The sequence below is a fragment of the Tachyglossus aculeatus genome, chromosome 2, assembly GCF_015852505.1.
Source record: "Tachyglossus aculeatus isolate mTacAcu1 chromosome 2, mTacAcu1.pri, whole genome shotgun sequence".
In the NCBI taxonomy this organism is placed as follows: Eukaryota; Metazoa; Chordata; class Mammalia; order Monotremata; family Tachyglossidae; genus Tachyglossus; species Tachyglossus aculeatus.
The window spans coordinates 149,544,088-149,570,045 of NC_052067.1; the positions used below are offsets into that span (position 1 = coordinate 149,544,088).

The 25,958-nt window shown below is 45.6% G+C and overlaps 1 protein-coding gene and 1 non-coding gene across 4 annotated transcripts in view; both read left to right on the forward strand.

Moving 5' to 3' along the window:
• Positions 1-25,958, forward strand: part of CNTN1 (contactin 1) — a 520,093-nt gene continuing 494,135 nt past the window's right edge. For all 3 annotated transcript variants that reach the window (XM_038769914.1, XM_038769941.1, XM_038769948.1), the window contains exon 1: positions 1-83. The gene's annotated coding sequence lies outside the window, so the exon portion shown is untranslated. The remainder of the gene's footprint in view (positions 84-25,958) is intronic.
• Positions 9,468-9,607, forward strand: LOC119923648. The gene has a single exon (XR_005448926.1). It is a non-coding gene; the product is annotated as a small nucleolar RNA SNORA7 (small nucleolar RNA).

Below are 25,958 nucleotides of genomic sequence, written 5' to 3' on the forward strand. Positions count from 1 at the left end.
GTGTGACCCGCCCAACGGACGGAGGGGACCCGTGGGGACCCGATCAAGCTAAGCCAAGGCTCGGATGGGACCGAGGCTAACAGGTAGGAGGCCGGCCTCAATGCCCAGCAGGAGCACTAATCCAACTGGTCCTTCGCCGTCGACCCCCTATGCACCTAAAAAAAAAAAAAAAAAAAATTTCCCCCCGAGAGGGTGGCATGAGTTGGGGGCCGCGTGCTGAAGGAAACGGGGGCGAAGGCAGCTCCGGTGGTGCATTGGGCAGGGGAGAGGGAGGATGAGATAGAGGGTGGACAGAAGATGCCAGGAGGGGCAGCTCAGCATCTTCGGAGGAGCAAGGGAGACCCTCCCTCCATCCCTCCCTCCATCCCTGTATCCCTGTATAATAATAATAATGATGGCATTTGTTAAGCGCTTACTATGTGCGAAGCCCTGTTCTAAGCTCTGGGGGAGGATACAAGGTGAGCGGGTTGTCCCTCGTGGGGCTCATGGTCTTCATCCCCATTTTAATCATAATAATGTTGGTATTTGTTAAGCGCTTACTATGTGCGAAGCCCTACTCTAAGAGCTGGGGGGATACAAGGGGAGCAGGTTGTCCCACGTGGGGCTCACGGTCTTCATCCCCATTTTAATCATAATAATGTTGGTATTTGTTAAGCGCTTACTGTGTGCGAAGCACTGTTCTAAGCGCTGGGGGGATACAAGGTGAGCAGGTTGTCCCACGTGGGGCTCACGGTCTTCATCCCCATTTTAGTAATAATAATGTTGGTATTTGTTAAGCGCTTAGTGTGTGCGAAGCCCTGTTCTAAGCGCTGGGGGGGATACAAGGTGAGCAGGTTATCCCACGTGGGGCTCACGGTGCTCGCGGTCTTCATCCCCATTTTAATAATAATAATGTTGGTATTTGTTAAGCGCTTACTGTGTGCGAAGCACTGTTCTAAGCGCTGGGGGGGAGATACAAGGTGACCGGGTTGTCCCACGTGGGGCTCACAGTCTTCATCCCCATTTTAATAATAATGTTGGTATTTGTTAAGCGCTTACTATGTGCGAAAACCTGTTCTAAGCACTGGGAGGATACAAGGTGATCGGGTTGTCCCACGTGGGGCTCACAGTCTTCATCCCCATTTTAATAATAATAATAATAATGTTGGTATTTGTTAAGCGCTTACTATGTGCACAACCCTGTTCTAAGCGCTGGGGGGGATACAAGGTGACCGGGTTGTCCCACGTGGGGTTCACAGTCTTCATCCCCATTTTAATAATAATAATAATGTTGGTATTTGTTAAGCGCTTACTATGTGCGAAAACCTGTTCTAAGCGCTGGGAGGATACAAGGTGATCGGGTAGTCCCACGTGGGGCTCACAGTCTTAATCCCTATTTGTCAGATGAGGGAACTGAGGCTCAGAGAAGTTGTGACTTGCCCAAGGTCACACAGCAGACATGTGGCGGAGCCGGGATTAGAACCCATGACCTCTGACTCCCAAGCCCGGGGTCTTTCCACTGAGCCACGCTGCATCCCTCCCACCATTCAATCGTATTTATTGAGCGCTTACTGTGTGCAGAGCACTGTACTAAGCGCTTAGCACTGTACACTGCACCATCCCTCCCTCCCTCCCGGCTGCGGTCCACGCAACTTTCCCCGCGATGCTGCGGCCTCCTCCTGTGACTGGCCTGATAAACCCAATGCAGTCTGTGCTGGAGGGCTTGGGCAGGGCCAGGCTGGCACTGCCGGGGAACGGCAGGTTGTCCGGTGTCGGACCAACCTCTTGGCGGTATCCCCAGGGCCGGGCCACGGGGGGTTTTGCTCTTGCTTGTGGCCGGAGCGCCTGGCAGGCCGGGCTGTGGGGGCAGATCAGGCAGACCCCGGGCGGGGCGCGGGGCGGGCGGAGGAAAAGAGGCGGCCAGGTCTCCCCTTCCCTCCCCACCCCTCTGCCCCTCCCTTCCCCACCCCTCTGCCCCTCCCCTTTCTCCTCCTTCCTCTCCTCCCCTTCCTCTTCCCCCTGTACTCCCAACCCTTCCACCCTCTTCTAGCCTTGCTCTCATCTTCTGTTACCCTCCTCCTCCCTCTCTTTCCCCCCTCGCTCCCCCTCTCTCCCCCCTCCCCCCTCTCCTGCCACCTTTTCCCCCTCCCCCTCTCTTCCCCCTCCGCTCTTCCCCTTCTCCTCCCCTCTTCCCCTTTTCCTCTTCCCCCTCCCCCCTTTTCCTCTTCCCCCTCCCCCTTTTCCTCTTCCCCCCCCTTTTCCTCTTCCCCCCCCCTCTCTTCCCCCCTTTCCCCTCCCTCTCTCCCCCCTTTCCCCTCTTTTCCTCTTCCCCCCCTTTTCCTCTTCCCCCTCCCCCTTTTCCTCTTCCCCCTCCCCCCTTTCCTCTTCCCCCTCCCCCCTTTTCCTATTCCCCCGCCCCCCTTGTCCTCTTCCCCCTCCCCCCTTTTCCTCTTCCCCCTCCCCCCTTTTCCTCTTCCCCCCTCCCCCCTTTTCCTCTTCCCCTCCCCCCTTTTCCTCTTCCCCCTCCCCCCTTTTCCTCTTCCCCCTCCCCCCTTTTCCTCTTCCCCTCCCCCCTTTTCCTCTTCCCCTCCCCCCTTTTCCTCTTCCCCTCCCCCCTTTTCCTCTTCCCCTCCCTCCTTTTCCTCTTCCCCCTCCCTCCTTTTCCTCTTCCCCCTCCCCCCTTTTCCTCTTTCCCCCTCCCTCTCTTTTCCTCCTTCCCCCTCCCTCTCTTTTCTCCTTTCTCCCCTCCCCCTCTTTCCCCTTCCCATTCCCCCCCCCCTCTTTTTCCCTCTTTCTCCCCTCTCTTTCCCCATTCAATCATTCATTCGGTCATATTTATTGAGCGCTTACTGTGTGAAGAGCACTGTACTAAGCACTTGGGAAGTACTCCCTCTCTTCCCCCCTTTCCCCCTCCCTCTCTTCTCCCCTTTCCCCCTCCCTCTCTACCCCCCTTTCCCCCTCCCTCTCTTCCCCCTTTCCCCCCCTCCTCTCTACCCCCCTTTCCCCCCTCCCTCTCTACCCCCCTTTCCCCCTCCCTCTCTACCCCCCTTTCCCCCTCCCTCTCTACCCCCCTTTCCCCCTCCCTCTCTACCCCCCTTTCCCCCTCCCTCTCTACCCCCCTTTCCCCCTCCCTCTCTACCCCCCTTTCCCCCTCCCTCTCTTCCCCCCTTTCCCCCTCCCTCTCTTCCCCCCTTTCCCCCTCCCTCTCTTCCCCCCTTTCCCCCCTCCCTCTCTTTCCCGCCTTCCCCCTCCCTCTCTTCCCCCTCCCTCTCTACCCCCCTTTCCCCCTCCCTCTCTTCCGCCCCTTTCCCCTCCCTCTCTTCCCCCCTTTCCCCTCCCTCTCTTCCCCCCCCCTTTCCCCCTCTCTTCCCCCCTTTCCCCTCTCTTTCCCGCCTTCCCCCTCCCTCTCTTCCCCCTTCCCCCTCCCTCTCTTCCCCCCCTTTCCCCCTCCCTCTCTTTCCCGCCTTCCCCCTCCCTCTCTTCCCCCCATTTCTCCCTCTCTCTCTTCCCCTCCTCCTGCTCATCCCTTCCCCCACTACCCTCCCTCTCCTCCATTCCTGTCCGTCCCTTCCCCGTTTTCAGAGAGCCTGGCCACTGCCCAGGTGCCCAGGAAAAGCGAGGCTGGTGGTGGTGAGTCCTGCCTGGTCCCCTGACGCGCTCCACCAGTTGTGAGGAAGCTGGTGGGAAGCCTGCAAGTCACTGGGGTTTTTTCCATCCATCCATCCATCCATCCCCAGAGAGGCTGGGCCATCGGGCGGAAGGGGAGTCAGGCGCTTGCCCTTGACTCTCTCTCCTTCCCTCCCTCAGCCCACCCCTGGCAGGGGGAGTCCAAAGGGGACTGACTTCCCTCCAGCTCCTGGAGAAGGCCTGAGCCCCGGAGACCCCGAGCGAGGGGACAAGGGAGCTGAGTGGACCAGGACCGGGCCAGTGGGTGGGCAGAGGGGCCACAGATCCAGGCTACCTGGGTTGGCTCTGTACCCGCTTCTGCTGCTGGTGGCAGATTGCTCCCAGCTCCAGGCCAGCGTTTTGTAGGGAATTATTTCCAGGCTGAAGCTCTACCGCAGGACAACAGGCCCCCACCCCACCTCCATTCTGGGAGTCCCTACAAAATGCTGCAGGGTGGCGGGGAGTAGGGAATCTTCTGCATTTATTCATCCCAGCCTCAGCCTGTGCAGCAGTGCAAATCCACCAACAGCATCAGGCTATTTATAGCTCACACGTGCCCAACCTCTCTCTGTGCTGCCTTGCTTGCTGTCAGCCCGTCCTCTCTCTGTGCTGCCTTGCTTTCAGCCTTCCAGGAGCAATTTGCAAATTCTGAGGCTGGGGCGGATAGATGGGAGCATCCTATGGTAGAGAGAAAAATAGCTAGAGGGGAGACTAAAGGGTAAATTCTGGGGGGAAAACTGCAACAAATGAAAATACTCTGCAAAAGCAAAGAAAATTCTGAATCTTTTACTAATATTTATGAAACATCATGGTGCAACCATTCACTGCTATGCTAAATCACCTTAAGTAATTTCATGATCCAGTGGCAAAAAATTGGTTCCCCACATTAGTGAAGGTGTCTGGGAGTAGGTGTTCCAGGATATTGGTTGCTTAATGTGAGCGAAGCATTGTTCAACTACAACCTACAACATGACATATGCCCTAGGAATGAACCTTCCTTGTCAGAAAGCACACTTGTCAGCAAGTTCATTTTATAGCAGGAAGGGTGACAAATTCAGGAGTTGTTGCAAAGTCTTCTCTATCATGAAGTTCAACTGATTAATAGAAATAATCACAGTATTCCTTCAAAATTGCCTGGGGTTTCTCTCTGACATTTACAAAACATGAATTGAAACCCAGTGAGGACAAGAGAAGCAGCATGACCCAGTGGATAGATCATGGTCCTGGGAGCCCAAGGGACCTGGGTTCTAATTCTGTCACTGCCACTTGTCTGCTGTGTAACCTTGGGCAAATCACTTCACTTCTCTGTGACTTACCTCATCTGTAAAATGAAAATTAAGACTGTAAGCCCCATGTGGGACATGGACTGTGTCCAAACTGATTAGCTTGTATAATAATTATAATAATGGCATTTGTTAAGGGCTATGTGTGAAGCACTGTTCTAAGCGCTGTGGGGGGGGGATACAAGGTGATCAGGTTGTCCCACGTGGGGCTCACGGTCCTCATCCTCATTTTACAGATGAGGGAACTGAGGCTCAGAGAAGTTAAGTGACTTTCCCAAAGTCACACAGCTGACAAGTGGCAGAGCTGGGATTAGAACCCGTGACTTCTGACTCCCAATCCCGGGCTCTTTCCACGGAGCCACCCTTGTACCTACCCCAGTGTTGAGTACAGTGTTTAGCATATAGAAAGCACTTAATAAATACTTTTTTTATGGTAATTTACACTGTGATCTGTTGGACCAGTGAATGATTGCTCCTTGAGGGAGACCAGTCCTGATGGCAAGGGAGACATTCTTCCCTTCAGTTGATCCGTTGCTAGGCTCATCCTAGACTAACAGCATATCATTGGAGAATGAGTGCTTATAACCTGACTTCTCAACTTGCAGAAAAAGTCAGACCATAACTTGCAAGGAATTCTTGTGGAGTAAACAGAACAGTGTCAGTTGTAAGAAACTGATCAGTGAACTGAGATTTACAAATGTTAGTGAACAATTTAATGGCTTCTAAAAGAGGGAATCCCTCAGACTACTCACCCCCCTGAGGCTGAATCCCTCTGGGGAGAAGAGGGAGGAGAAATAGCCCACTGAGAGGCACAGTCGCCTATCTGCTTATCTGGGTCTTAAAAGGAATTAGATTTTGTCTAATCAAAATCGGGCAGTGGACAAACAGGAAGATTAATAAAAGTTGAAAGCAAAATTGCTAGGATGGAGCAATTCTTTGTCTTGAGGAGGGAAATCAGTGATATTTAAAAGATTCTGTAGTTAGTGAAGAAATGACTAATGAACATTTTGTGCAATTCATTTGTATTGTATTTTTAAACTATATGCACATTAGGCTAATGATGGTTTAAGAAGAACTATGGGGAATATTTTTAAGTTGTGTAATTTTTGATTCATGAAAACAAATTCAGGATCAAGTATGTTGTTGGGTATAAAAAAAATTCCTTGGAAGTGTACCCAATGTTTTTTTTTTTAAGATTTTCATTGATAGTGGGCTAAATTTATTTCTCCTGTTGTCTTTCTATTACCAGTTGTAGGAAGAAACTATATTGTGACGTTTCTGTTTCTTTTTTTAATGGCATTTATTAAGTGCTTACTATGCGCAAAGTACTGTTCTAAGTGCTGGGGAGGTTACAAGGTGATCAGGTTGTCCCACGGGGGCCCCCACAGTCTTCATCCCCATTTTACAGATGAGGTAACTGAGGCACAGAGAAGTTAAGTGACTTGCCCAAAGTCACACAGCTGACACTTGCAGAGCCGGGATTTGAACCCATGACTTCTGACTCCAAAGCCTGGGCTCTTTCCACTGAGCCACGCTGCTGGAATACTTCAAATTTTGTACAAATTGATTTTTTTTCACTTTTTCCTCTGGGGCCTACACATTTTTAATAATTGAGTATTTACTGTTCCATTAAATCTAGAGCGGACCAGCATGTCAATTCTCCTACCTTACTATTGGGTCCTCAGTGCAGCTGGGAAATGTGAGGGAGAGAGTGTCTTCTATGACTGCTTATGAGCTTCTCATACTTTATCTTGTGTTTTCTCTCTACCTCCTTGTTAATCTTGGACCACTGCCTCTCTCCCTATAGGAGGTGCATCCATTGACACTATCTGTGATGCTTGAGTAAAGATAAAAGAATTCACCAAATCCATTTCTTTAGTTCTATTTAATAACATATTGTTATTAATCGTATATTGCTCTAACATTTACTGTTTGCAGAGCACTGTTCTAAGTACTTGGGAAAGTGCAACACAACAGTATAACAGACACATTCCTGCCCACAGTGAGCTTATGGTCTTGGTGTATAATTAATTTGTACCTTTTCAAAAGTGAGGATAACTACATAAACACTCCCATCTACAAGAATGAGTTTGTCATGTTGGTTTTGTTAATTGTGTACTTTGAAGATGAAAACTCCCACTAGGCTGGGCAAAGCAGAGGCTTATGTGAATGAGCAATCTCACAGAGACTAGAGTAGAAATGGATGAAATCCAAATATTTTTTTTTCTAAAATACAAACTTTGAAGTGCATCTGTTGATGGATTTTTTTTTCAGTTTACATTTTTCAAGTCTACTGTTTAGGTACAGAACTCATTCACCTATACAAGAATGTATGTGATAGAGTAAAGTGCCTCCGTTCTCTCATCTATAAAATGGAGATGAAGACTGTGAACCCCATGTGGGACTGGACTGGGTCATCCTAAATAGCTTGTTTCTAAACCAGTGCTTAGTACAGTGCTTGGCACACAGTAAGTGCATGGCAAATACAGTAAAAAATGGTGGGCACTGGGAAATACTAGAAATGTGCATGCTGTATCCACTCATTTCTATATCTGACCTTCTCTGGAATGTGATCTGTTGTAGCACAGAACTGGATAGAGGTGATTTGTACTTCCCAATTGCTTAGTACAGTGCTCTGCACACAGTAAGCGTTCAATAAATACGATTGAATGAATGAATAAATACCATTGAATGAATGAATGTACCTTTTCCTCAAAACCAGTATCACAATGGAGATGGGATAGAGGGTGAAAGGTAGCTCCTCCTTGAAACCAGTATCACAATGTGAACTGGATTTTCTTGCCCAGAGCTGGGTTCTTCATTGCCCTCGGGCTTCATTATAACAAATACTACAGTCCCATGATCGGGATTCACTGGCTGGTGCTCATTAAGGCCACTCGGTCTTTAGAACAGAGGTAATTCCCAATTAGTCAATCATATTTATTCAGCAGTTACTATGCACAGAAGTCTGTACTGAGCTTTTGGGAGAGTACAATATAGCAGACATGGTAGACTCATTCCCTGCCCACAATGAGCTAACAGTCTAAGGGGGAGACAAACATTGAAATAAATTATGGATATGTACAGAAGTGCTGTGGGGGTGTGAATAGGGGTACAAATCCAAGGGCTAGAGTGAAGTATAAGGGAGAGGGGATAGAAGAAATGAGGACTTGGAGGAGATTTGATTTTAATATCTATTTGAACACTTTACTTCCCAGAGGGAAGGAATTTGATTCATCTATCAAAACAATTGCCCCCTCCCTTCTTTCCTCCCTAACTACTCTCTTCAACTATTCACTCTCCAATGGCTTCGTCCCCACTGCTTTCAAACATGACCAAGTCTCCCCTGTCCTGAAAAACCTTCTCTTGACCCCATGGCTCCCTCCAGTTATTTCCTCATCTCCATCCTACCATTCCTCTCCAAACTCCTTGAGCAAGTTGTCTACACCCACTATCCCAAATTCCTCTCCTCCAGTTCTCTCCTTGACCCCATCTAATCTGGCTTCTGTCCCTTTCACTCCACAGAAACCACCCTCTCAAAAGTCACCAATGATCTACTTCTTGCCAATCCAGCAGCCTCTACTCCATCATAATCTTCTTAGACCTCTCAACTGCCTTCCACACTGTCGACCAACCCCTTCTCCTGGAAAAGTGCTCCAACCTTGACTTCACTAACTCTGCCCTCTCCTGTTTCTCCTCTTATCTCTCTGGGACACAGCAGACAAGTGGCAGAGCCAGGATTAGAATGCACTTCCTCTGACTCCCAAGCCCAGGCTCTTTCCACTAAGCCACTATCATTGCATCACTGGTTAGACTGTAAGCTCATTGTGAGCAGGGATGTGTCTGTTTATTATTATATTGTACTCTCCCAAGTGCTTAATACAGTGCTCTGCACACAATCAGTGCTCAGTAAATATGACTGACTGACTAGTTTACTGGATCCCTAAAATAGCCTTCAGTTAGTTGCTGCAAGTGGAACTCCTTGGTTGTGTTCAAGTTTTCTGTGGTACAGGCTGGTAGATGACTTCTGTTTTTTTTAGGGTTATCATCGGTCTTTAGTGCTGTGTGATCATTGCCCAGCAGTTAATAAACCTCTGCGTGTCTTCTTGGTAAGAGCATCTATTGGGTAGCCAATCACTATTGCAACTCCTGAATGACTGCTTTCAAGGACTCTGGTGCTTATAACCTGCTGAATTGAATGACTGAGTTTAGTACACAGTCTAACACCAACCCCCAAGTCCCCTGTAACTTCCTTCATTATTGTTGAATAGAATAAATTAAATAGGACTAGATATACTACATGGCCTTTGGTGATAGACACTGCATAAGCCCTCCCGCCCCTCCACCTCTTCGATCCAGTGAGCCACTGACTCAGGAACGGTTTCCAACCTGATCAGCCTGTATATACCCCAACACTTAGTACAGTGCTGGGCACGTAATAAGTGCTTAACAAATACCATATTTTAAAATAGGGACTGTGTCCAACCTAACTTCTATCTAACCCAATAGCTAGAACAGTGTTTGACAATAAGTGCTTAACACCTGCCTTAGGAACACACCTGGAGTGTTTCAAGTATTCTACCAGCCTCGGCTATGAGAGGGAGAGTCAGGCAGAGGCCTACCCATTCCATTCCTAGCTTGGGCAGTGGCTAGCGAGTGGAAGGCAATCTGCTACAAGTGAAAACTCGTCTGTGCTGGGCAACAGTGGCAGGGGAGAGAATCAAGGGAGGAGACTCAAGTTGAAGGAGACGATGGTAAGCCACTTCCATAGAAACCACTTCCAAGAAAACCTATCGATACGCTACCATAATGATTGCAGATGAAGGTGGGGTGTTTTGGGAGAATCGTATTCTTGTCACTGTGGGTTGGAGACAACTGGACAGCATAGCACAAGACAAGTGCTCAACAAATACCATTTTAAAAAAACAAAAACAGACTAAGTTCTGGGATAGATGTAAGCTGATAAGCTTGGACACAGTCACTCTCCCACATGGAGCCCACAGTCTTAGTCCCCATTTTGTAGATAAGGGAACTGAGGCACAGAACAGTGAAGTGACTTGCCCAAAGTCACACTGCAGAAAAGTGATAGAACTAGGATTAAAACCCAGGCCCTTGGCTCCCAAGCCTGGCCTCCTCCCACTAGGCCAGGCTGTCCCTGTCCAGCATGGGACTCACAGTTTAATTAGAGTGTGCTCTATGCCTAGAATTGAGGCACAGAGAAGTAAAGTGATTGGCCCAAAGTCACACAGCAAGCAGTTGGCAGAGCTGGGAGTAGAACCCAGGTCCTGTGCCTCTCAGGCTCATGCTCTTTCTGCTAGGCCATGCTAGTTCTCTGTTCCTCTTGCTGCTCATGGCTGAATGTTGAGAGAACACTTCAACAGACAAACCTCTCTGGCCTTTAATAACCAAAAAGGAGTGGCCCTTTTGAAGTCAAGCTTTGAGAAGCTGGTGAGAGTGAAGCCAAAACAAGAAGAGGTCCAGGATTTGGCAACAGTAAACTCAGCAGGACAAGAGAAAGTCTTTGTGGCAAATGTGGTTGGCAGTGTCACTCTCGCTTGACCGTTTTCAGTCAAATTCACATCCGGTGATAAGCCACCAGATGCCGGTCATATTCTCTAGCCAACATCTCACTCATGTTTTGCTCACTCCACTTGCCATCTAGTAATCAATCAATCAAATAATCGATGGTAATACTTGAGCTTTTACTCCTGTAGACTTTAAGCTGTTGTGGACACTGGGATCATGGCCACCAACACTATTACAGAATAGAGGTCAGCACTTACAGTGTAAGTGCTCAGGAAATATCTTGTCTTATGCTGCCGAGTAGTTTCCAACCCATAGCGGGTACTTGCATGGGCACATCTGTCCCAGAACGCCCCACATCGATCTGCAATCATCCTAGCATTAACCTTCTCACTGTGCCTCGATCTCACCTGTTTCGCCGCTGACCCCTGGCCCACGTCCTGCCTCTGGCCTGGAACACCCTCCCTCCTCAAATCTGACAGACAAGTACTCTCTCCCCCTTCAAGGTCTTATTGAAGGCACATCTCCTCCAATTGGCCTTCCCAGACTAAGCCCCACATTTCCTCATCTCCCACACCCTTCTGCATTGCCCTGACCGGCTCCCTTTGCTCCCCTACCCCACTCCGTGGGCCTCCCAGCCCCATAGCACTTATGTATGCATCTGTAATTTTATTTATTTGTATTGATGTCTGTCTCCCCACTTCTAGACTGCGAGCTTGTTATGGGCAGGGAATGTCCCTGTTTATTGTTGAATCGTACTTTCCCAAGCGCTTAGTACAGTGCTCTGCACACAGTAAGCACTTAGTAAATGTGAATGAATGAATGAATCCATACCGTTTTCTTGGTAAAAAATATGGAAATGGTTTACCATTGCCGCCTTCCACCTAGTCAGCTTGAGTCTCTACCCTCAACTCTCTCCCATCTGCTGCTGCCCAGTGCAGGGGAGTTTTAACTTGTAGCAATTGCCTTCCACTCACTAGCCGCTGCCCAAGCTAGGAATGGAATGGTTATAATAATAAAAATAATAATGATGGTATTTGTTAAACACTTACTATGTGCTAAGCACTGTTCTAAGCACTAGGGTAGATACCAGATAATCAGGGGCTCACAGTGCTCAAGTGGCTCACAGGTTTTATCCCCATTTATGCCTCTGCTTTACTCTCCCTCCTGTAGCCGAGACTCGTTCAACCAATCAATCAGCGGTATTTATTGAGCACTTACTGTGTGACAGTACTGTACTAAGCGCCTGGGAAAGTATAATACAGCCGAGATTGTAGGGCTTCCTTCCTTTCAACTCTACCAGAGGGTACTTCTCCCCTCATTCAGAACCTCTTGAAATATCACCTCCTCCAGGAAATTTACCTTTTAAATTCCCACTATGCCAACTCACGTCAATCCTGATATGTTTTTGCACCCATTCTCAATACTTAAGAATACTGAACAGTGATACCAGTTGATGACATATGCTACATATTTATTTTCTGTTTCATTGTACCATCCCTCTGCTAAAATCAGTAATTTCTTTGTTTTCTCACTGTCAACAATTTGCTTGGGCTTTTTCTTCCACAATATTGTGTAATCTCTGTGGACTGGTAATGTATGTCAGTCAGTCATATTTATTGAGCAGTTGCTGTGTGCAGAGCTCTGTACTAAACACTTGGGAGAGTACAATATGTTTTACTCTCCCAAGTGCTTAATATAGTTCTCTGCATATAGTAAGCTTTTCTATTGAAGGAGTTTTTAAATTTTACGTATGTAAGGTGTTTTGAATTTGCATTTGCCCATTATAGAATGTGAACTTATATAGAAAAAAGTATTTTAACCTTTTCTGATTTTGAATATTGTTCTAAGTTTGGATTCAGTGGGGCAGTTACCTTTTTATTGTGGTTGGTTTTGCTTCTCATGGTTTCATGCAGTAGTATTTTTTACAAAACTGACTCTTTGTAACCCCCAAATAGAGGGAGGGTTGCAAGAAATTAAGTCTAGCAATTAAAGGAGCAGGAGAAAAAAAAGAGGGAATAAAAAGAAACAGAAAGAAAAGGAGGGGGAGGAGAAAGGTAAGAGGGCATTTCGATGATGTATCACTATTGCATTCCCAAAGTGCTGCACATGGTAGGCACTCAATGAATTAGGGTAACCCCTCTTTTTTTTTTTTAAAAAAAAAAAAAGTATTTAAGTGCTTATTGTGTACCAGGGATTGTACTAAGTACTGGGGTAGATAAAAGCTAATCAGGTTGGACAAAGTCCATGCCCCACAGGAGGCTCACAGTCTTAAACCCCTTTTTGCAGATGAGGTAACTGAGGCACAGAGAAGTTAAGTGACTTACCCAAGGTCACACAGCAGACAACTGTTGGAACCGGGATTAGAGCCCGGTTTCTTGTGATTCCCAGACCCATAACCTCCTTTCTTCTTATCCCTTTCCCTTCTGCATTGCCCTGACTTGCTCCCTGAGCCCACTGTTGGGTAGGGACCGCCTCTACATGTTGCCAACTTGTACTTCCCAAGCGCTTGGTACAGTGCTTTGCACACAGTAAGCGCTCAATAAATACGATTGAATGAATGAATGAATTCTCAGTCTCCTTTGTGGGCTCCTCCTCTGCCTCCCACCCTCTTATTATGGGGGGTCCCTCAAGGTTCAGTTCTGGGTCCCCTTCTATACTCCATCTATACCCACTCTCTAGGAGAACTTATTCACTCCAGCTTCAACTTCCACTTCTATGTGGATGATACCCAAATCTACATCTCCAGCCCTGATATCTCTCCCTCTCTGCAGTTTTTCATTTCCTCCTGCCTTCGAAACATCTCCACTTGGATGTTCTACCATCACTTCAAGCTCAATATGTCCAAAACAGAACTCCATATCTTCCCACCCAGACCCTGTCCTCCCCCTGACTTTCCCATCACTGCAGATGGCACCACCATCTTTCCTGTCTCACAAGTCCATAACCTTAGTGTTATCCTTGACTCTCTCTATCATTTAACCCACTTATTCAATCCATCACTAAATCCTGTCGGTCCCACCTTCACAAAAATCCACCCTTTGCTCTCCATCCAAACTGCTACCATGTTAATAAAGTCACTCATCATCTCCCACCTGGATTACGGCATCAGCCTCTTTGCTGACCTCTCAGGCTCCTGCCTCTGTCCACTCCAGTCCATATTTTACTCTGCTGCCTGAATCATTTTTCTGCAAAAATGTTCAGCCACGCTTCCCCACTTCTTAAACTCCAGGGGTTGCCCATCCACTTCGACATCAAGCAAATACTACTTACCATTGGCTTTGAAACATTCAGTCACCTTGCCCCATCCTACCTCACCTTGCTACTTTCCTTTTAAACCCAGCCCACACACTTCGCTCCTCTAATGCTGACCTTCTCAGTGTCCTTGATCTTGTTTATCTCACTGCTGATCCCTTGCCCCCATCCTGCCTCTGGCCTAGAATGGTCTCCTCCTTTCCTCTTCTTCTACTGACCCTGACCTGCTCCCTTTATTCATCCCCCCTCCCAGCCCCACAGCTCTTAAATACATATTTGTAATTTATTTATTTATTTATATTAATATCTACCCCCCCACCCCCTGAAAGCTTGTTGTGGACAGGGAATGTGTTTGTTTTTTGTTACATCGTACGCTCCCGAGTTCCTACTACAGTGCTTTGCACAAAGTAAGTGCTCAATAAATATGATTGAATGAATGAGTGAATCTATTCTCCAATTCAATTTTAGCCCAATTTGAGGATGAGCATTACCATGGGGCTGTTATTATATTTCATTTTCATAAAACACTTTAGGACCAATTCTACCAGAAACCATCGATGCATTTAAATTAATTGTGATTGATGTTTGCTGAATCTGCAGACACTGATTATATAGTAAACATATTATGGTGAGGTTTATTATATGGCAAAATGAAAGTCCTACAGGATTTTATAGTTATGTGATAGAATTAGACATTTACTTGTTTTTAAGCAGTAATAAAAAATGGTCTGTCTAGCAAATAATACCATTCCATTTAGAATTTTGACCACATGTAGCATTTCTATTTTCAATAAACAAGTTAGAAAGCATAATGAGAAGCACTCCATGTTTCTGTATTGCGTTTCAACATTATAGAACCATAAAAGGCGACTCTAAATTGAGACCCTTAATCTGATAGTATTTAATTGTCATGGTTACTGGAAGGATGCAACTTTCTATCTATGGCAGCCTGGAACCAGCTTTACAAAAGATTAAATAGGACATCAGTAAAACTGTAAACCGAGACTGAAAAAATGGTTTAAGGAGTTGACATTGCAGTAAACATTGGTACAGAGCCGTGAATCTTTGTAGATTGTTGGGTAGCTCTCTTTGTGTTTGTCATAAGACTTTCCCCCATTTTTAAATTGTGAACCCCTTATGGGCCAGGCCCAGTGTGTGAATTTTTGAACCCTTTACCATTGCATTGTGTAGTGCTTTGCACAAAGTGCTTGACAAATATCACTAATAATAAAACTAATATAGACACTCATTTTTTTAAGTTTGCTCATTATGATTAAGTGTTATAGAGGCACAAGATCACTGAGCAATATGGATTGTTTTAATGATAATTGCTTTAATGATAATAATTGTGGTATTTAAGTCAATCAATCAAACGTATTTATTGAGCGCTACTGTGTGCAGAACACTGTACTAAGCGCTTGGGAAGTACAAGTTGGCAACATATATAGTCCCTACCCAACAGTGGGCTCACAGTCTAGAAGGGGGAGACAGAGAACAAAACCAAACATATTAACAAAATAAAATAAATAGAATAGATATGTACAAGTAAAATAAATAAAGAGTAATAAATATGTACAAACATATACATATATACAGGTGCTGTGGGAAAGGGAAGGAGGTAAAACGGGGGTAATGGAGAGGGGAACGAGGGGGAGAGGAAGGAGGGGGTTCAGTCTGGGAAGGCCTCCTGGAGGAGGTGAGCTCTCAGTAGGGCCTTGAAGGGAGGAAGAGAGCTAGCTTGGCGGATGGGCAGAGGGAGGGCATTCCAGGCCAGGGGGATGATGTGGGCCGGGGGTCGAGGGCGGGACAGGCGAAAACGAGGCACGGTGAGGAGATTAGCGGCAGAGGAGCGGAGGTTGCGGGTTGGGCTGTAGAAGGAGAGAAGGGAGGTGAGGTAGGAGGGGGCGAGGTGATGGGGAGCCTTGAAGCCGAGGGTGAGGAGTTTCTGCCTGATGTGCAGATTGATTGGTAGCCACTGGAGATTTTTGAGGAGGGGAGTAACATGCCCAGAGCGTTTCTGGACAAATACAATCTGGGCAGCAGCATGAAGTGTGGATTGAAGTGGGGAGAGGCATGAGGATGGGAGATCAGAGAGAAGGCTGTTGCAGTAGTCCAGACGGGATAGGATGAGAGCTTGAACGAGCAGGGTAGCGGTTTGGATGGAGAGGAAAGGGTGGATCTTGGCAATGTTGCGGAGCTGAGACCGGCAGGTTTTGGTGACGGCTTGGATGTGAGGGGTGAATGAGAGAGCGGAGTCGAGGATGACACCAAGGTTGCGGGCTTGTGAGACGGGAAGGATGGTAGTGCCGTCAACAGAGATGGGAAAATCAGCGAGAGGGCAGGGTTTGGGAGGGAAGACAAGGAGTTCAGTCTTGGACATGTTGAGTTTTAGGTGGTGGGCAGACATCCAGATGGAGATGTCCTGAAGGCAGGAGGAGATGCGGGCCTGGAGGGAGGGGAAGAGAGCAGGAGCAGAGATGTAGATTTTGGTGTCATCAGCGTATGATAGGAGATGATAGTTGAAGCCGTGGGAGCGAATGAGGTCACCAAGGGAGAGAGTGTAGATCGAGAACAGAAGGGGACCAAGAACTGAACCTTGGGGAACCCCCCCAGTAAGGGGATGGGAGGGGGAGGAGGAACCTGCAAAAGAGATTGAGAATGAATGACCAGAGAGATGAGGAGAACCAGGAGAGGACGGAGTCTGTGAAGCCAAGGTTGGATAGCGTGTTGAGGAGAAGGGGGTGGTCCACAGTGTCAAAGGCAGCTGAGAGGTTGAGGAGGATTGGGATGGTATTTGTGTACTGTGTTCCAAGCCCTGTGACAAGCACTGGGGTAGATACAATATAAACAGATCAGTTACAATCCCTGTCTCACATGGGGCTCACTGTCTAAGAGGGAGGAAACACATGTGTTTTATCCCTGGTTTACAGATGAGTTATCTGAGACACAGAGAAGGTAAGTGATTTCCCCAAGGTCACATAGCATGGTCTAGAACACAGCTGCTCGGACTCCCGGGCCCTTACTCTTTCTCCAAGCCCTGCTGCTTCATCTTTATTGCTGCAGGCTGGTGGCATGAAAATAAGCAGAGTAGATTTGGATTATCAACCGCATGATAATAATCCTTGTAGTACTTATTAAGTGCTTATGGTGTGCCAGGTGCTGTACTAAGCATTAAGGTGGATACAGGCAAAATGGGTTGGACACAGTCCCTGTCCCACGTGGGGCTCACAGTCTCAATTCCCATTTTACAGATAAGGTAACCGAGGCACAGACAAGTGAAGTGACTTGCCCAGGGACACACATCAGACAAGTGGCAGAGGTGGAATTAGAACCCACGACCTTCTGACTCCCAGGCCCATGCTCTATCCACTACGCTGTGCTGCTTCACTTCCTGGTAAAATGTTTCCAAAATACGTTCTTCTATGGTTTCCCGGGAAGTTTAAACTTTCCCCATCACTGTTGGAGTGAAGCAGGGACTGTGAGGAATGTCTAGGCTTGTCCAATCTATTGTACTCCATCGTGCTTAAGGGTGCAACAAAAGTTCTGTTTCCAAAGTCAGGATAGACTTCTGCTCCACTGGAAAACCCTGTCCTCCCCTTGACTTTCCCATCATTGGAGCCAACTCAGCCATCCTCATCTCACAAACACATAACGTTGGTGTTATCCTTGACCCCTCTCACTCATTCAATCCACATATTGAATCTATCACTAAATCCTGTCAGTTCAATCTTCACCACATCATGTGACTCAGTGGAAGGAGCATGGATTTGGGAGTCAGAGGTCATGGGTTCTAATCCCGGCTCCGCCACTTTCCAGCTGTGTGACCTTGGGGAAGTCACAGCTTCTCTGTGCCTGTTACCTCATCTGTAAAATGGGGATTGACTGTGAGCCCCATGTGGGACAACCTGATTACCTTGTCTCTCCCCTAGCACTTTAAACAGTGCTTGGCACATAGTGCTTAACAAATGGCATCATTCTTCTTCTTATTATTAAAATCCACCCTTTCATCTCCATCCAAACTAGTACTGCTACCCTGTTATTCCAAGCACTCATCCTATCACATACTTCACTCCGCTGCCTGTGTTATCTTTCTACAGAAATGTTCAAGACGTCACCCCCGCCTCTGAAAAATCTCTAGTGGTTGCCTATCCACTTCCGTATCAAACAAAAACTCCTCACTATTGGCTTCCAAGCTCTCCATCACCTTGCCCCCTCCTACCTCACCTCCCTTCTCTCCTTCTACATCCCAGCCTGCACACTCTGCTGCTCTAATGCTAACCTTCTCACTATGCCTCGATCTCGCCTGTCTGGCCGCCGTCCCCTGCCCCACATCCTACCGCTGGCCTGGAACGCCCTCCCTTCTCAAATCCATCAGGCAATCACTCTTTCCCCCCTCCAAAGCCCTACTGAAGGCACACCTCCTCCAAGAGGCCTTCCCAGACTAAGCCCCACTTTTCCTCAGCTCCCACCACCTTTCACGTCACCCTGACTCACTCTCTTTGCTCATCCCCACCTCTCCCTGCCCCACAGCACTTATGTGTATATCTATAATTCTATTTATAATGATGCCTGTTTACTTGTATTGATATCTGTCTCCCCCCGACTAGACTTTGAGCCTGTTGTGAGTAGGGATTGTCTCTTTTTATTGCTGTATTGTACTTTCCAAGCACTTAGTACAGTGCTCTGCACACACTAAACGCTCAATATTTATGACTGAATGAATCAATGAATCACACCTTGATTACTGTATCAGCCTCCTTGCTGACCTCCCTGCCTCCTGTCTCTCCCCACTCCAGTCCATAAATCACTGCTGCCCAGATCATGTGTCTACAAAAATGTTTTCAGTCCATGTTTCCCCACTCCTCAAGAACCTCCAGTGATTGCCTGTCTACCTCCGCATGAAACAGAAACTTCTTATCAGTAGCTTTAAAGCATTCAGTCACTTTGCCCTCTCCTACTACAACCTAGCCCACACATTTCTCTCCTCTAAATGCCAAGCTACTCACTGTACATCCATCTTATCTATCTTGCTGTTAACCTCTCACCCACATTCTGTCTCTGACCTGGAACACTCTCCCTCTTCATATCAGACAGACAATTAATCTTCCCATCTTCAGAACCTTTTTGAAGATACATCTCCTCCAAGAGACCTTCCCTGACTGAGCCCTCATTTCCTTTTTTCCCCACTCCATTCTGCATTGCCTTGATTTGCTCCCTTTATTTACACACCTTTCCCTCAGCCCCACAGCACTTACGTACATATTCGTAATTTATTTATCCCCTTCTAGACTGTAAGCTCTTGTTGGCAGTAATGTGTCTGTTATTGTTATTGTTATATTGTACTCTCCCAAGAGCTTAGTACAGTGCTCTGCACACAGTTAGTGCTCAATAAATATAATTGATTGATTGAAACTCTTCCAGATCAATGGGATACAAGCATCTTCAAAGTCCTTTGAGACAGTGGTTCAGGAACTGCAATCTGTAGAAGACTGGATATAGGGATACATTTACAAAGAAATTATAAATAATTATGTGGGGGAGGAATTGTGTTTATTTTCCCGTTGTCCTTTTGAGCCATGCTTGTGCAAATTGACAGCACTTCAGGTTCTGTAGCATTATCTTTGAATTCAAAGGACAGCTATATTTAGCAAATGCTTATTCCCTAGGGGTCACATCTTGTCCACAGTTTCAGCTACCATCCCTATGTGGATGATTCCCAGATCTACCTCACTCATCCTGGTCTCTCTCCTCTGCCACAGTCTGACATTTTCTCTTACCTCCTGGACTTCTCTGATTGTATGGTCCCTCCTGCTCTTAAAGCTCAACATGTCCAAAACTGAACTCCTCAGTTTTTCACCCATATTAGTCAATCAGTGGAATTTAGTGAGTCCTTACTGTGTGCAGAGCACTGTGTTAAGTGCTTGGGAGAGTACAGTAGAGTTGGTAGACACATACCTTGCCCACAAGGAGCATATAGTCCAGAGGACTATCATATGTATTGAGTGCTTACTGTGTGGAGAGCATTGTATTAAGTGCTTGGGAGAGTACAATGCAGCCGTTTTTTTATGGTATTTAAGTGCTTATTATGTGTATGTGCTGGGTAGATATGAGTTAATGAGACAGGATATAGTCCCTATCCCACATGGGGCTCACAGTCTAAAAAGGAGGAAGAACAGGTAGTGTATATATCTATAATTCCATTTATCTATTTTGATGCTATTGATGCCTGTCTACTTGTTTCGTTGTCTGTCTCCCCCTTCTAGACTGTGAGCCCATTGTTGGGTAGGGATTGTCTCTGTTGTCGAATTGTACTTTCCAAGCACTTAGTACAGTGCTCTGCATACAGGAAGTGCTCAATAAATACGATTGAATAAATACGATTGAATGAATGAATCTTCATTTTATGAATGAGGAAACTGAAGCACAGACAAGTTAAGTGACTTGCCCAAGGTTACTTAACAGACAGTAACCTTGACTAAAGCAATCATTCAGATTAGCAGCATGGCCTACTGGAAAGAGCACAGGTCTATCAGTCAATCCTGGCTCTGTCACTTTCCTGCTGTGTGCACTTGGGCAAGTTATCCAACTTCTCTGTGCCACCGTTTCATCATCTCAATCCAATCAGTGGTGTGTATTGAGCACTTACTCCATGCAGAGTACTGTACTGAGCTCTTGGGAAGGTATAATATAACAGAATTAGCAGACACATTTCCCACCCTTAACGAGCTTCCAGTCTAGAGTTGGTAGTTGTGTTCCTTGGCCATAAGGCATTTGCAATCTAGGTGGGGAGATAGACATTAATCTTTCCAAGTTTCACATCACTATTGTCAACACCATTGTCTCTCCGTCTCTCAAGTTTGTGATCATGGCATTATCCTTGAAGTCTCTGTTACTTTCAATCTCCATATTTATTCCATCCCCATATCCTCTCATTTCTTTCACAGAATCTCCAGAATCCACCCCTTTCCTCTGCACCGAAGTATTACTACACTGGTCCAAGCACTTGTTATATGCTGACTCAACTACTGCATCAGCCTTTTTCATGCCTCCCTGCCTCCAGTCCCTGATCTCCAAACCTTATTTCACTCTGCTTCTCAGGTGTCTTTTCTAAAACCTCAATTTGTGCACATTCCCTCTGACACCTCAAAACCCTGAATGGTTACCCATTCCTCTTCATTTCAAGCAACTCTTGGCTATTACACTGGCCTCCTGCTACTTAAACTTGCTCTCCTCTTACTATCCCCCGGGTTGCACACTTTGCTCCTTTAAGGCAATCTACTCATTGTGCCTTGTATCTGAATCTTGTCTCTGATCTCTTGCTCACATTGTCTCTTCGAACTGGGACTCTCTCCCTCTTATTATTCAACAGATGACTGATTCCCCCCATTTTCAAGGCTCTTCTCATTTACTCATTCAGTCATGTTTATTGAGCACTAACTGTATGTAGAGCACTGCACTAAGCGCTGGGGAGAGTACAGTATAACAGTGGACACATTCCCTTCCAATAACAAGCTTACAGTTTGGATGGATAAGCGTACAGTCATAAATTACACTTCCTCCAGGAAGCCTTCCCTGATTAATCTCTCATCTCTCTGTTCTATTTCTTCCCCACCCTGCCACTTCAGCTGTTCTATAATAATAATACTAATTATGGTATTTAAGTCCTTACTATGTGCCAGGCATTGTACGAAACACTGGAGTGGATACAAGTAAGCATGTCACCTAAGCACTTGTGTATTCACTTGTCTCTGCCCTACCCCTCCATGGTGGTTCTTAAGGACATAGTCTTATATTCTTTTGCTTCCCCCTACCTGTAATTTGTTTTATAGCCTGTCTCCCTTGCTAAATTGTAATTTCCCTGAGAGCTGGGACTATGTCTACTATTTCTTTAGTACAATCCCAAGTCCCTAGTACAGTACTCTACACAAAGTAAGCAGTCAAAAAGAAGCAACATGACTTAGTAGCAGTGTGGTTTAGTGGAAGGAGCACGGGCTTGGGAGTCAGAGGTCGTGGGTTCTAATCTGAGCTCTGCCGCTTCTCAGCTGTGTGACTTTTGGCTAGTCACTTAACTTCTCTGTGCCTCAGTTACCTCATCTGTAAAATGGGGATGAAGACTTTGAGCTCCATGTGAGACAACCTGATTACCTTGTATCTACCCCAGCGTTTAGAACAGTGCTTGACACATATTAAGCACTTTAACAAATACCAATATTATTAAAAACTCTTGATTGAAATATGATTCTTTCAATTGTCTGTAAGAAACTTTAGTCAAAATCTTTAGCAATGTGGAAAATACAGTATTTCAGCAATATTTTTATTTAACAGCTGGTGAAGAGTTTTGTCTTTTCTGCACTTTTCCAGACTACACGAGTCTTTTGAAATATTGGATTTCCTCTAAGACATTGTCAGTTCATTTTTTATTTAGCCAGGTGATTACTCTTCACAGCAGAGGCTTGAAAGAAACAATACTACTTAAATGAAAAAAAATAATTTGCACTGAGGTATGCAGATGAGGAACCTTGAGAAATTTGATTTTCCCTTATTAAACTTGTTCCTGCAAATATCAAAAATACCTTGAAAATATTTCATAGACTATTTGAGTATAAACCAGGCCTGAAATTCCAGGTAAAACAACTGTGTTAAAGCAACTGATAATTTTCACCATGTTTATTTATCTTCATTTTGGAGAAGTCAACTCTCTTTGTAACACGCTTCCTTTTTAAGTTCCTGTTAAAATGAAAGATTTCTTGTTTCTTGTGCCCAGGTTTACTCACCAATACCATACTGATTTTGAAATTTACCCCTTTCTACCTGCACCTCTGACCTCATTTCTTCACACCCTATAAAAATCAAACATGTTTATTGAGTGCTTACTATGTGCAGAGCACTGCATTAATCACTTGGGAGAGTATAATATAGCAGAGTTGGTAGACATATTCTCTGCTCACAAGGAGTTTACAGTCTAGAAGGGGAGAGAGTCATTAAAATAAGGTACGGATATCAATCAATTGTATTCATTGAGCACTTTCTATGTGCAGAGCACTATACTAAGTGCTTGGGAGAGTACGGAATTAGCAGACATGTTCTGTGCCCATAATGAGCTCACAGTCTAGAGGGGGAGGCGGACATTAATCATCATCATCATCATCAATCTTATTTATTGAGTGCTTACTGTGTGCAGAGCACTGTACTAAGCACTTGGGAAGTACAAGGTGGCAACATATAGAGACAGTCCCTACCCAACAGTGGGCTCACAGTCTAAAAGGGGGAGACAGAGAACAAAACCAAACATACTAACAAAATAAAATAAATAGAATAGATATGTACAAGTAAAATAAATAAATAAATAAATAGAGTAATAAATATGTACAAGCATATATACATATAATGTATTAATAATAATAATGATGGTATTTGCTAAGTGCTTACTATGTGCAAAGCATTGTTCTAAGCTCTGGGGGATACAAGGTGATCAGGTTGTCCAACGTGGGGCTCGTAGTCTTATAAGTGCTGTGGGCTGAGAGTGGAGTGAACAAAGGCTAGAAATCCAAGTGCAAGGAATGTGCAGAAGGGAGGAGAAGTAGGGAAAATGAAGGCTTAGTCAGGTAAGGCCTCTTGGAAGAGATGTGATTTCAATAAGGTGATCTATTGGATATAAAGTGGGGGAACTTGCTGGATGTGAACAGGTAGATGAAATTGGGGTGCAATGAGTAGTTGAAGTGAAATGAGTGGACTGGGTTGTAGTAGGAAGCTGACAAGATGAGATAGGTCGGAACAATGTGATTGGTTGCTTTAAAGCTAATGGTAAGGAGTTGGATGCAGAGGTGGATGGGACACCACTGGAAGTTCTTAAAGAGTGGGGAAACATGGTCTGAATGAGTTTTTAGAAAAATGATCAGGACAGCAGAGTGATGTATGGATTGGAGTGAGAGGAGGCAGGGAGGTCAGCAAGGAGGCAGGTGCAGCAGTCAAGGCGGGATAGGATAACTGCTTGCATCAGCATAGTAATAATTTAGAGGCAGGGTAAAGGGTGGATTTTATTGAAATTATGAAGGTAGAAAGACAAGATTTGGTGAGATTGAACATGTGAGTTGAATGAGAGAGAGAAGGTGAGGATAACACCAAGGTTATGGGCTTGTGAGACAGGGACGTTGTCCATGCTGTGTACAGTGATGGGAATGTCAGGGAATAGACAGGGTTTGGGTGCGAATATGAGGGGTTCTGTTTTGAACATGCTGTGTTGGAGGTTTCAGTGTCAACTATGAACTTAGCCTTGTGCTCCTTAAACACTTTGATATTCATTCAAGCCCCATGATACTTATATATTCTTTTAATCTACTATTTCCCCTACCCCTAATCTATTTTAATGTCTACTTCCTCTTGTACACTGTAAGCTCATTATGTGCAGGGGTAACGTCTACAGACTCTGTTGTACTTTCCCAAGTGCTTAGTACAGGGTTAATAATAATGATGATGGTATTTGTTAAGCGCTTACCTGTGCATCAGACCCCATTCCTTCACAGCTTATCAAAACACATGGCTCCTTCCTCCTTTCCTCACTACAAGCCATCTTGAACTATTTGCTTTCCAATGGCTCCCCACTGCCTTCAAACATGCCCAAGTCTCCCCTATCTTAAAAAACACCCTCCAGGTACAGCCCCATCTCCCTTCTTCCATTCCTCTCCAAACTCCTTGAGTGAGTTGTCTACCCCTGCTATCTCAAATTCCTCTCCTTCAATTCTCTCCTTGATACCTTCCAATCTGGCTTCCATCCCCTTCACCCCCCAGAAACCACCTTCTCACTGTGTCTCGATCTTGCCTGTCTTGCTGCCAACCCCTGTGGAAAGAGCGTGGGCTTGGGAGTCAGAGGACATGGGTTCTAATTCCGGGTCCTCCACTTGTCTCCTCTGTGACCTTAGGCAAGTCACTTAACTTCTCTGTGCCTCAGTTAGCTCATCTGTAAAATGAGGATTAAGACTTTGATCCCCACGTGGGACAGCATGATTACCTTGCATCTACCCCAGCCCTTAGAGCAGTGCTTGGGACATAGTAAGGGCTTAACAAATACCATAGATATCATTATTATTATTATTATTATCATTATTGTTATTATGTACCAAGCACTGTTCTAAGTGCTGGGGTAGGTACAAGGTAATCAGGTTATCCCACTTGGTCCTCACAGTCTTAATCCCCATTTTACAGATGAGGTAACTGAGACACAGAGGAGGTAAGTGACTTACCCAAAGTCACATATCTGAGAAGTGGCAGAGCCTGGATTAGAACTCACGACCTCTGAATCCCAAGCCCGTACTCTTTCCACCAAGCCATGCAGCTGTATTCTGCACATAGTAAATGCTCAATAATAATAATAATAATAATAATGATGACATTTATTAAGCGCTTACTATGTGCAAAGCACTGTTCTAAGCTTTGGGGAGGTTACAAGGTGATCAGGTTGTCCCACAGCGGGCTTACAGTCTTAATCCCCATTTTACGGATGAGGTAACTGAGGCCCAGAGAAGTTAAGTGACTTGCCCAAAGTCACACAGCTGACAATTGGCAGAGCCGGGATTTGAGCCCATGACCTCTGACTCCAAAGCCTGTGCTTTTTCCACCGAGCCACGCTGCTTCTCAAATACCACTGATTAAATGGAACTCCCTCTCAAGTATAGGAGACCATTGCTTTCCCCATCTTCAAAGCCCATGTGCAATTACATTTCCTCTAGGAAGACTTCTCTGGTTAATCTTTCATCCCCCACTCATCCTATTCTCCCCCTACTGCCATTCCAACACCTCTGCATTACTGGGGGATTCTTCCGCCATCCCCATAGCAAATATGTACATATCTTTAAAATCTGTTCTTCCTCCTCTACCTGTAAGTTATTTTAGTATCTGTCTCCCCCAATAAACTGTAAATTCCTTGAGGGAAGGCCTCATGTCTACTACATGTTTTGTAATTTCTTGGACCCTTAGTATAGAGTCTGCAGGTAGTAAACACTCAGTAAACATTTACTAATTTGTATTTTGCATTTTAGGAGGAGAATGAACTCTTTCAGACCACTATGAAACCAATTCATTTTTTGCACAAACCCTTGTTTCACATTTGTAATAATCTAAATTTTCTGTAGTGCTGTGTGTTCCTAAATACATCTGAGTCAAATGTTGTTTTAACACATTTTCATATTAGTTATGCAAATGTAGTTCCTTGAAATTCATAAACAGCAAAGTTTACCCAAGTATGTCTCTCTATTG